The sequence below is a fragment of the Convolutriloba macropyga genome, chromosome 7 (genome assembly GCF_964194025.1).
Source record: "Convolutriloba macropyga chromosome 7, txConMacr16.3, whole genome shotgun sequence".
Taxonomy (NCBI): Eukaryota; Metazoa; Xenacoelomorpha; order Acoela; family Convolutidae; genus Convolutriloba; species Convolutriloba macropyga.
In genome coordinates, this window is record NC_134474.1 from 36,593,180 (window position 1) to 36,604,776 (window position 11,597).

Consider the following 11,597-nt stretch of genomic DNA (forward strand, 5'->3'; position numbering starts at 1 on the left):
TACAACGCAACTTATCTGTTGCAAATGGGGGTGAAAATGAGAAGGCAGTATTTTCAATAGAAATTTTTTCACAGGAGATGGCTCGCAAAAGCAACAATAAAAGCTGATTTTGGAACTCATTCATTTCTACTTATATTCAGGAGGTGGTGTATACCTAAACTACGTATAGTTTACTCAGCAAAAAAGCTCAGACAAAAACCCGCGGCAAAATAATCGCAAACATGTTTGAAACAAGCAGTAACCAGTGGGGAAAAGTATTTTTTGACCGAAAATTAATTGCCGGCAGCATAAAATTTTCGGCATAAGTTTGCGGTGATTTCAGTTTTAGAATGCGAGAGAGCCTCCAATGTTTGGTTTGAAGTTTGAAACTTAAAATTGTTTGGAGTCAACTTGTTCTTAACACGTGAAATTTATTTCAGAGGCGTATAAGGAGATTGTGCGTCATGCGCATAGAGAGGTATGTATATAGTTGTATTATAGCTTTTCCTGTAACATTCATATCTCGTTTGTGGCTTTGACATTTTTTAACAATTTTTAAAAAAAAATTGATTGTCAACCAGAGAGTGTCAACTAGTATTAAATCGTCATAAGCAAAATATTTTTGAGTAGAGCAGTACTACAACCAAAAGTGTCCAATAAGATCATAGAAAGTTGAAAACACTCTGTGATTGACTCTTCTGTTATTTCTCAAAATGAGCCCTTCAATCTTATCAAGGTAACCGATTCCTTAGCTTACTATAATGAAGGCAATTGGAGAAGATAATTTCAGCTTTTATCTAAATTTCTGTCAATTTTTACGGTTTTCATTTTGTTAGCGTTTTCAATTTGAGACTCGGCGCTTTCGGAACTTCTCACGTTGCTCCACAAGGCGATTTAATTATTTTCATTGTTTTGTTAGGTTAAAGATACTTGCTCGGCTACCAATGGCTGTGACGTCACTTGGTCGAGTTTCAACAATCCCAACTCATGCGTCAATTGCGATCTCAACCACACAGGTAAATTTCACCCCGACGCAACAAACTGTGGATTCTCGGAGCACAAAACAGAAAGTATCCGGAAAAGTTTTACGAAAACGTCTCTTAACGGGCATTTTTTATTGTAAAGTTTTTGAAGCGGATTTTTAAGTTTGTATCTAAGGCAATCCGAGGAGAAACATTCTGGTGATTTATTAGACGACCTGGACCTAACGGAGCTCTGTCATTTGGTATCGGTTGGCATCAGTTTTGAGGCGCCCTAAGAAGGTGCATAAAAATTAATGCAAAAATCGTGGCACGTTAGAATATTTTTCAGAATTCGAAATCTTACTCACAATTTTTAAAAGTTGGTTTTTGACTTGGGAATCAACTTGCAAGTGTGATCCAAGTCTTGGCAAAGACGTGTCCGACTCGCAGACTTGTTTTTAGACGTGCACAGTACTGATATGTGCATGTAGACTTGCATTTAGACTGGTCCAGTATTGATCTTGACTTGCAGTTCAATCCAAGTTTCGAAATGATCATTTCACAAAAGTAGTGTGCGCTATCAATTGTAATGCAGAACCCTAGTTGCAAAAACCCGAAAACCATAGCGCGTGCACAAAAACTAGAGAAAAGCATTTTTTGTGTAAATTTAAAGCAATTAGGAAAAGTGAGCAGAACACCATGCAATCAGGCTCCGATTATTTTCTTTTTACTTTTTATAATTTCAATTTTGCAAATTTTATGAACAAGGGAAACAATACCGCCTATTTTGCTGCAAAATCATGAAGGATTTCTTGGAAAATCTTTCAACGGTGATTTAAAAAACACAAGTGAAAATAAAAGTTTCTTATCTCTTTTTGCAAGATTTTACTCCATGAATAATATGCTCACTTTAATCCAATTTGCTGAATTCCGCCAGCAAAAACTAGCAGATTTGATTCTCAGTTTTAAAAAAATCTTGATGGAATTGAATTGTTAACTTGAGTGGTTACAAAGTCAAACGATTAAATCATAAAAGCCTGTTTTATGTGTGTTTAATGTTTTTGACAGATAGAGCTAAAACCCAGAAACGTTTTTACCCTATTGAAAAGTTTGGATTGCTCTAACTATAAAGTAATATAGGTTGTTATGGAAAAATGTCAGATAGACATTGACGTCCTTTGTTTTTTCCAGTTGTTATGAACGGTAAACAGCTTTAAAAATTTAATATACTGTACAGAAAATTTATGACCAACTACAGAATCTTAGAGAAATCCTGGGTCGTGACCGGACGCTTAATTTGTAAGAAGTCGCAAATTTTTTTTGCAAAAAAAATGGTTGACCTGCAAGAAAATGCACGTTTTTTGCAAAAGATGGTTTACTTGTGAGAATTGGCGAGGCGGATGATTAAATTGTGAGATCAAAAATTCCCGATCTAATGGCTAGGTTGTGAGTTTCTTGTGAGTTTGTTCTGTTGGAGTTCAACGATAATTTTATAATTCAACAGAATACTATACTATTTACCGTAAAAAGCTAGTGAGAATTGTATAAGATAAAACAATGCGCGACATATTTTGACAAAAGGGTTATGTATCTATTATATCAAGCCGATAGTGCAAATTGTATTCCAATTAAAAAATCAGATTTCAATGAATGTTTTGTGTTACATTTCAAGGCTGAAAGTTTTGCCGGAATAAAATTTACTGGAGACAGGTTGCTTTTTTGAGCATGTTCTCAAAATAATTTTCCTTTTTTGACATCGATTGAAGTTTTATCTGTTTTATTCAAAAAGACAACATAACAAATTACGCATAACATTTAGTGATCATGCTTAAATGTGCTCAATTTAGAGCTAATATTTGCACTATTGCAAGAAATAGTTAATCTTACAAGATCAATATCTTGAGGCTTTTTCTTTTCTCGATGTGCATAATATGAGTGCATTCATTTGCTGTGACGATTTATTGTTTTTTGCTACAGCATACGTAGAATGGTTATCTTGCATACGTATCTGGTTATGGTTTTTGCCAGAAAACTTGCAAGGCGATTCATCATCTTGTAGGTTTTTGCCATGAACTTGAGAGTTCTTACAGGATAAACATTCACAAGATGGATGGATGTCTTGTAAGAGCCTTTTGAGTCTACTGTTCAACTTGTAAGAACGTGTAAGTTGAATGGTTAACTTGTAAGAATTCGCAAGTCTTGAAAGAAAAACTTAAAAGGTGATGCATACCTTTGTATGAACATGCAAGAAACTTAAACATTCTCACAATTTAACCATTCGAATTCGACCCGGGATCAGATTTAAGAGGACTTAACCTATAAAATTCAGATTGCACCCAACCTGAAAAGAGACAACTAAGAATTGTCGTGTTGCCTTTCAATTAACTCAAAAATCTATAGCAGCACTACAATATCTGTCGAAGCGTTGCAGGAACAAACATTGCAAAAAGTACCAAAAGATATGTTATGATTAGCCGAAGACTTAAGGCATGTGTTCTGCATTCTATTCATTGGCGGTTCAATCCGCTGCCTCCGAGAAGATGGCTGCGTGAGGATGATATCACTTTAGCAATATCACCAGCCCAACCAAACCGTAACAATTTTAGCTGCAATGGCGGTGCTACTTACAACTTTAAGACGCAGCAAGATTGACTACCGTAACCAAAACAACAATTCTGCTCACGAAAAGAACACTCTAAAATGGGGGGGGGGGGGGGAATAATGGAACAAACGTCTGTTATTCATTCACAGATTGAAACGCTTAAGGCCGTTATGGTACGATTATGCAAAGAAATATATTATTATTATAGTTGATGTGTTTTTTTTACAAAAAGTGAAAGCAGTTTTGTTTCAGTTTGCGCTTGTGAGAAATGCGCAGTGTATAGTGCTGATTGCAGTGTGTCCTATGGGAAATGCATGCCACGTCTGATCAAATATCCTCTTCTCATAGAGTCCCCTGAAGTCGAAGGAGCCTATACGTATAAAGACATCGTTTACTCTGTGGGCTGCTACTGTGATACGACCGTTAACTAGCTATATCTGCAGCTACTAACGAACTTAATCATTAACTGACCAATCTCTGAATCAAACAAAAATGAACTAAATATAAATAATTTACGAAAAATTTGATGTTATTATTTGATGTCAATAGTTTTCTGTCTCAAAAACAACTCATAATAATTGAGTGAGTCATAAAATCTTTGAAAAATATTTTTTTCTGGTTTTAAAAAAATCCAATTGACGCTGAAGGCCAATCATTACAACTGTGATCATGCAAGTATATTGCATAAGATTAGCGTATGGTGAGAAAGTTGAAAGAAGATGTAAGCAACTAATCTTGTTTCAACATTTTTAAAGGAAAAAGAGGTCTGTATGCCAGGCGGTTTTTCTTCATTCAGTAAAAATCAGAATCTTTTTTACTCATTCTAATGAGATAATAGTGATAAATAATTTCATTGAAACATGAAAAAAAATGAGCCAGTGAAACCTTGAGCCCGTATTTTCAATCTGAAAACTTTCATTTAAAATTTTACACTTCATGACGCAGCAAAACAAACATTTGGCTTTTTCGGCCGATTTGAACAAATTGTGGGCAATTATGACAATACAATACCCCCGAAAACATCAAGCAAATTTGCAAGTCTTCGTGTACGTGTTGCGGCATAATGATTTCCTTATTTATGTATCAGAATTGACGTTCGAGAATTCTAAGGTTTTTCTTGTATCAATCATTGTACTAAAACTTTTTGAGACAAAAGAATTAACACGTGGAAAAAAACGATGTGTCTTTTGGACTTTTAGGAAGCAAAATCGTATTTAAAGACCGTTTATTCTTTAATTCTACAAGGAACGTTGATTAAAACATGAAAAGACTAAAAACAGAAGCAAAACACAAAAAAAAATTATTTTCTCAAATTTGATGAGTATAAAGTTCTCCATACAAATCATTTAAATTTGATCATATGCTCGCTGGCTCGCTGTGATTCACCAGAACTTGTAGCTTTGCAGAAAAGTGGCGTAAAAACAACAGAGAAATGGACAAAAATTGGCCTTTTGTGAAACTTAAAAATCTTTTGAAAGCTAGCTCCGTCAAAATTAAATAAACATCTAATTTCTTTTGAAAACAGGCAACTGCAGCTTAAAATTAGTCAGTACTTCATAGTAACAAACGATCAGTAAGACAAGCAGACATCAACAAAGGAAGGCAAGCTTCAAAAGAGCTCCAAAAAATTTCAAAAAAAACGTTCCAGTCAGTCATTTTAGTTACAAAGAGAAAGAACAAAGGTACTAAGACTACGTTATAAATCCCAAGAAACCCATTATTTTTGAGGTAAGCCTACAAAAAAGCCTACCAAAATAGGCGGGTAATACTCAATATACCAGTTGTTTGAAAGACCACCTTCGAAGTCCCTAAAACATCCTTGAAAATAAAAACCACTCAACAGTTCACTTAAATTCACAAAAAGGCAGCTGGAAGTTCTCATTAACGAGACAATTATATAATATTTAAATATTTCAAAAATATTTGAAAAATTTAAATATTTGAAATATTTCAAAATTGGTTTATATTTTACAGGAGAAACGATTTCAGGGTCATATAGAACATATAATATTTAATATATCCTAAATTTTTAATCAAAATTTTAAAATCGAATAGACAAAAACAAATAAATTTATCAATTAGAGCATTATATAGGATCATACCTGCTTTTTAAACTATCAACAAGAACTTTTTCAATGAACAAAATTGAAAATAGAAAACAAAAGAAATAGATTAAGCACTCGTAAAACAATAAGAAGTATTGAAACAATGACCGGTATTTGATGAGAAAAGATGATGGAAAACTGTTTCGCTGCCGGATGATGAAATCACACATTAGAATCTATGCATCGTTAGAGCACATGTATCGATTGAGAAGCTATTCTTGAAAACCAGAAGAAACAGCAGAAACAGACACGTTGGCACGATTGGAATAAGATCTCAAAAATCCAGAAGCTTGTATAAACAGTAAATCCTTTCTTGATATTAAAGGTAGTTTAAATGAATTTTACATTAAAAACACTTCCTTGTGCTCTCTTTGCTACTCTAGAGTTCCCGAAATCATTGCTTCTCATTGAACTCAAGTTTCCAGTTAAAAATTGGAATAAAAGTGAGAAGATCTTCACGGGCTACCCAAAATAATCCCAAGCGTTTCTCTTCTAAAAATCACGAAAGTACTAATAACAGCTTTTATTTTGGTTGTTGCCGTTTTTTTAGCAACACAAAATCAATGCTAGTTTTAACATAATTGAGCACAAATCTCTACAAACTATGTAAAATCTTTCTTTATTTACAATTCTATATATGTTGGGCTTTTCACTCAAGTGATATCCTTAATGTTTTTCTATTTTATAAAAAAACGGTTGTCCAATATTCACAGAATAAGAAGTTTAGCCACAACAATTTCTCCAGCGACCATGGTCGATATTTTGAAGATTTTTCATAAAAAATTTAGTTTTGGAAGAGGAAGCCAACTTCATGTGAACAAGTATTTTTTCAAAAACCTATTATATGCTTATAATCAGATTGGGCAAAAATCTTCGAAACAGTGTTCCAATTTCATTGACAGTTATGTTATCTTGTAGCGACTTTCTCAAAAAAATTTTAAAATATTTAGAAATAAAGAGTATTTTTTTTATTTCTTCATTTACATTTTACTAGATCGCATTGTCTGGTATGCTTTGACTGTTTGGCAGCATACAGCTTGCACTACTAATATCAGAGAAGCGAAACTAATTTTTGCTGATTGTTCAAATTTGGTAACGATTCCATCGGTTTTTCTGAGCCTCAATTATTATTTCATAAATTCACAATTGCTATCACCCTGCTCAATCTGTGAATTTGGCTGCAGGCAATACTTACTGTAATTGGTCAGCTAGCTTTGCATTCATTGCCGAAAGAGTATTTTTCGGAAAGTGTTGACCGTTCTAGAAAATTAAGAATATTTAAAATCATTCATAGAATGGCTACGATATTAAGCAGAGATTTTGGAAACAGCAAAGTTAGATTTCGCAACAGAAATCAATTTTGTTATCTTATTGCTATTTTTGCAAGAAAACTCAAAAAGAGAGGAGTAGAACATTTTTTTCAGAACATTTTCAAAACAGTTACTTACTAAATTTCTGTGGGAATTTTGTTGAGGAGGAACGCTTTTTTTGCATGCTGGTGACAACCTACTTGCAAACAGCTGGCTGGAACAACTAATTTTGAAAGAACTTTGATAGCAATTCAAAAGATGAAGGGACGGCGAGAGTTCGTTTTTTATTTGTTAGTTGTTGATTTTTTTGTCGTTCAAAATTTGGCCCCACGATTTTAACTTAGATTGTCGAAGCTTTAGTGAGCTTTCTTCAACGGTTTCTCTTAGTTCCAACTACATTTTCCTCTGATAAAGTTCAGTTTACAAAATATTTGGTCGGAATTGTTTTGAAAATTTTTAGAAAAACTTTTTGATGACATCAGCTAGGCATCCTTGTTAAGAAAGTGTTAAAAAACCTCTAGAATAATATTTTAGAGCAAAGAAAATGTCTCTGATCATTTTGCAGGAGTATGCAGTGCTATTAAAAACATTATACAGCACAAAATTGAAGGTGTTTGATATAAAGAATCGCAATTAATACCTCATAACTGTGAATATTTCTATGTAAAGGGCATTTTGGGAAAACAATATTTTGCGTTGCAGATTATGTGAGTTGATTTAACACCCTGATAGGACAACAAAATAAAACAACAACGCTGTTTAGTTCTTTTGGGTGAAAAAAGTCAGTTCGTGCTGCATGCGTCAATCTTTTATGATATTAAATTAGATGGCATAATCGCATAATCTCTACAATTTTTTTGATCCTCTAAGGTCGTTTTAAAACACTTTTTTCAGCACTGTTTTAAGTTTTGAAGAAACTGACATCAGGAAAGGGTAATCAAAAGAAAAATTTTGTAATTGAACAAAGTCTTTAATAAAACTTGTTTTTATCTCTTAACGATATTCATTCCGAGAAGAAAGTTGTCCTAAATTTGGGGATCTTTTGCAAAATAACTCGTAGCAACTCAAAAATAGCTAAAATTAACGAAGAACAACTCGAAAAATTATTTTCTTCACTGACCAAAAATTTATCAATTTTTGGTACAATTTTTTGTTCGCACCTAGTAATCGGAAAAAGCTTTTTCCTGTTAGGGACAGATAAATTTTATCATTTTATTGTTCAGAGTAATGTTTTCACCTCTGAGTAGCAATGCCAATGAGAATTTCAATCGCCATTCGTTGAAAAAATTATAAACAGTAGTCTTTTTAAGTTTCACTTTTTTTTTTTATTATACAGTGGTTTTAATTTCTCTTTACGTGGGTTATGAAGTGGGAACGGGTTTTTGGTTGACAGACTGAGGAGCAGGGGCTCAAACACTCATCACAATGCCGTCATTGTCTTAGAATTTGCTTTGTTATTGATCAAATTTTCTTCACTTTTTTTTCTATTTTAATATTTTTCTCTTCATTTCTGTTTGGACGTTTCTCATAGTTTCGACATTTTTTGCTCGAAAAGTTTCGTGCAAAAATAGTATTCATAGATCAGCACATAAAATTATAGGTTCTTATTGGAGTTCATATTGGAGAAAATCTGAACAAACCTTTACATGACAGGAATTACGTTTTTCTTTGTTTGAAATTTTCTCCGGGCTCCGTTGCTTCCCATTGATGTTATTCATTTTGTTGAATATTTACGTGCCACGTACAAACTAGCGTCACCTGTCGTGTTTACTTCTTTTTCAATCAAGAGAAAATTTCTCTGAACATCTTGCAAGACATTAAATTATGAATAATCAGTCTAACGTAAGTATTGTTTCTAATAGACCCTGCATAGCACAAAATATTGATGTTGTTAGCTATGATCCGAGTAGAAAGCTTAAAAGTGTTTTTTTCTTAAATAATTTAACAAAAATACAAAGGCAAATGGTTTCTCAAAAAAATTGTTCTGTGGCAATTGTTCTATAAAAAAAATCATACAAACATAGTGTTAGATTGGATTGCAACCCAACTGAAATTGTAGGAAACGAAAGAAGTGACACGATTTAATATAGAATAGTTTTTGAAATGCAATTTATCAGATCTTTTTAACATTTACTTCTGTTTTACTATTACGTTCGCTCTACGAGCCAAGTTTTTTGTCTTATGTTCATTATAGTTCAGAGATAAATACAATAAGACAGTACATTTTTTATATTGGAACTGCAAAATATTACCCATTCTTAGAAGATGCAGCAAACATAATTTTTAGATAAACAAACACTTGTCTTTCTGGCTATCCTAAAAAACAACAATATTCATTAAAATTTAGGATAATTTCTTAAAAGAGTGTTTCTGAAAATGCTTTGAATGCTTTGAAAAGGCTGTTGAAAATGCTAAACGGAAGCAAACAAAAAGGGTTTTGTGTGAAAAGACCACGTCAAAACTCATTTATTTTTTGGTTGAGAGAGCCATCACTGTAGCAAAAATGTTCATGAATTAATATAAATTATTTTTTTTTCTCAAGAGATTTTCGAAATTTTTGTGCTTTTAAACAAACTAATATTTTTTTGGAGTTTGCAAGTTAATCTGAACAAAAATTTTAGTCTAAAAAAGAAGATAACTTAGTCGAATTTACTATTGCATCGGATTGGCAAGCAAGATAAAAACATAAAAACACAGCTCTATTGGATGTAAGAACATACAGGTTTCATCAAATTTTGTCAAAATTATGGTAATGTTTTCCCATATTTCTTTTAAATTTTAATTCTAGGAAGCCATTTAGTTCTCAGATTGAAAAGCATCAGCGCTAAAAAATTGCATACTTTTCAAGCAACAATTTTTTCTTCAAGATATTTCTCAATATCTTGAAAAACGGCGCTAAGGACAGAAAATCCTCAGAACATTTATTTAGAAACAAAACTTTTCGTGCACAAAAATTGCCACTGTTTTAGTAGAATAATCAACACAACTTTTGTTTGCAAAATTGTGCTCAAAAGTTAGGTAACGGTTTTTGTTCTTAGGAGAATTTTTATTAATTCTGCAGCAATCAAATTTTTGAAACCAATGGTAACTTATCTTTTTTAACAGCTTTTGCAATCCTTTAACGTTTTTTGTAACAGCATTATAGTGAAGAACACAAAAAACAACGCTTTCAATCAAAGATCATAATTCATGCAATATCTTAAAATCCGAAGCCAAAGAAGGACTATTCCAAAAAATTTGATCTTTAATTTCAGGTTTTCAAAGTTTGAAAAACTGGGGACTCAGTTTCCAATAGAACAACTTAGCATTTGGTCTATGAGTCTTTAAAAACCACAATACTTGTGAAAAAGTTAGAACCAAAGCAAATTAAGTGAAAAAAGTACGCTACTTCATGCAGTGAAGATTTGTTTTTCTTTGCAACACCGTAAAGAAAACTTTGACCTTCATGAAAACTGCTCGTTTAATATTTTATATGATCTACTGTGATGTGTTTTCACAAAAATTGCTTTTCAATGAACTTCATACCGAACAATGCAACAGAAAAATCAAAAACTGTTAAAAATGCCAAATCAGAGCCTTCAAGTTATATATATTAAGAATAATTTAATGATTTTAAGAATAGAAACATAAGCGTACGTGGAAACTAGTTTTATTAAGAGAATTAAGTTCACATCTTTTTGAGGTTTATATATCCGAACCCACGATGAGTAACTCTTTTCCACATGATATATCAAATAAATAAGATAGTGCCAATTTGACTGAAATGAAAGAAAACCTAATTGGCGATTAATTTCGGTAATGCCCCTCTCGTTACTCATTGTGGATTAGGAAGCCATTAAGTGCCAAAATTATTTTGCAAATACCCTTACACTCTAATTAATGTATATGTAAATTTACCTGAATAGTGTGCAGGTAAGGCCAAGTGCAGGTAAAATTTACCTGCACAATTTTCCCCGGAATTGCTTGCCTGCACACTATTCAGGTAATTTAACTGCAAATTTTTGTGATTTTAAAGTATCAATTTGAAGCAAAATTTTTACAGGAAAACTGAGTTTGAAAATAAAATTCGTAGTTTGTCTTTTCAAACAGGAAAGACGATTCAATGAAGCTTCCCTATGATTTTTCCAAAGCTGGAAAGAAGTGACCCAAAAATTTAAAATATTTATCATTAAAATACTTTTATAACATTTTCAAGATTTCGTAAATTTTTCTGGGACATGATATATCACTGTTTGTAAGAACTATTATGTCTTTGGTTTCGGTCTCATGTAATTGCTATTAAAATTTGCGCAAAAGTTTTAGGCTAACTAAAAGCTCAAGATCGTGGAATTGGGTAATTTATTTCAATGTGGAAAATGGTTACACAAATTGAAAAATGCTAACGAAGTATTTCCATATGTTTTCACAAAACACCAAAAAATTTGAAATTTGCTTTTTCCGAAATTGGCCACGTATTGTTTTGTTGGTCCGGACGACGAAACCCATCCCAATATTTTTGTACGATGAACAACTCTTGCTTTACAATTGTATGAGTTGAAATACTATTTCTAGCTGTGTTAAATGTGACTTTGATCTATCAAATCTAAATTTGGCATAATTACCATATGACATATACATATATATTTCTGAGAAATGCGTT